The sequence below is a fragment of the Aethalodelphis obliquidens genome, unplaced genomic scaffold (assembly GCF_003676395.1).
Source record: "Aethalodelphis obliquidens isolate GAN/ISIS:26980383/991018 unplaced genomic scaffold, ASM367639v1 scaffold28, whole genome shotgun sequence".
NCBI lineage: Eukaryota > Metazoa > Chordata > Mammalia > Artiodactyla > Delphinidae > Aethalodelphis > Aethalodelphis obliquidens.
In genome coordinates this window covers 17464916-17466365 of record NW_020837972.1, presented here as the reverse complement: position 1 = coordinate 17466365, position 1450 = coordinate 17464916, and positions in this window count along the sequence as shown.

Here is a 1450-nt window from a genome sequence, read left to right as displayed (position 1 = left end):
GCCCTGTCCTTTATTTGCCTGGGGACCCTCATGACGTGTTTGGTTCTAGAGTATCAGCAGTCAGCATTCCAACAGCGAGGCTGACTGGTGTGGCTCTGAAGTTACAAAAACTAAAGGCCACTGAGGTGGTTGGTCTTGATCCGAGAATCTCAAATGTGCACCAAAAGAGGCAGAAGGAAGCGCGCTCCTCCTGTGTCGGGGTGTCTTTGGGGTCTTAGCCGCCCTGCCAGGGCCTCAGCAGGGGACTCAGGGTGCCCCCTGGGCTCAGTTCCCCCCCGCCCCGGCTTCTGTCCACAGGCCAGCTGCACAGCTGATGGAAACTCTACTTAGAACATTCTCTGCTGATGTCAAGTAAATGATACAATCCTGTGGCCGGCATTCTGCTCTGAGACTCGCCCACAGGTGTTTAAAGGGGACCCGTGGCCAAGTCATGCGCTGCTGGCGGCTGGGAGGAGGGACCTCACTGCCCGCTGGGGCCTTTGTGGAACACGAGCACGAAGCAGCCCCGTGAAAGCTTCCCTATCGCTGTGTCCTCTAAACAGATGCCATTGCCTTCGTGTCACAGTGCCGGGAGGGTGTCTAGGAGACACTGCTATGGCTTTCCTGTAAGAGGGAAGCGTTTCCTGAGAAATCGCCTTGCTTTTGTTCATGAGAACGTGACTGACAGTTTTGTCTTTTCCCAGTGGCTGCTGGGAAGCTTACAGCCAAATCTGCAGTCCACCCCCCTTGGGGGCGCTGGGCTGGACAGAGCCACGTGTGATTCCTCCCTCGTCGGGGCTGCTTTGCTCACGGGACATCCAGGGAGGACCAGTGCCTGACCTCAGCCGGACTGGTAGGTGCTGCGCGCACTGCGGGGCTCCACCGCGACGTGTGCTCACTGAGGACCTAGGTGCAGTCGGCTCACACCAGCCTTCACTGGTTTGGATTTGGTGAGAGAACCATCTGCTTTAGTCTGTTTGCCGAAGCTGTTTTCCTTGCAAATAAGGACCAGACACTGCTCCCTCTCACTGCCCTTCCAGTTCACGGAGGCTGGTTTTCAAAGCCCTTTCTCACCTGACCACACCCGCCCTCTCACAGCCCTACTTCATCCTCCGGGAAACCGAGGCGGGGGAGTGGCGTGCTTGCCACACGGCAGGAGCCACATGAGGTGCCCTTTTCCTCCCCCACCTGCGCCGTCCTTTGGATCCACAAATGCTGGTGACCTTGGGGGAGGGGTGCGGTTGCTGAGGGCAGCCGGCCACGGGGTGCTTCCAGGGAACGTGGGTGTGGGCACAGCCAGCTGCGCTCTCAGGAACCTAGACGCCTGGTAAGTTCTCCAGTGTAAAGGCTGGTTTGGCCACTGCAGTCAAGTCCAGCCAGGGGTCAGGGTCACCACCAGGCTCAGGTGTGAAATTCAGGTGAAATCCTTCAGGTAAGATTTGTAACTGAGGAATCGGCCTCACCCCTCCCT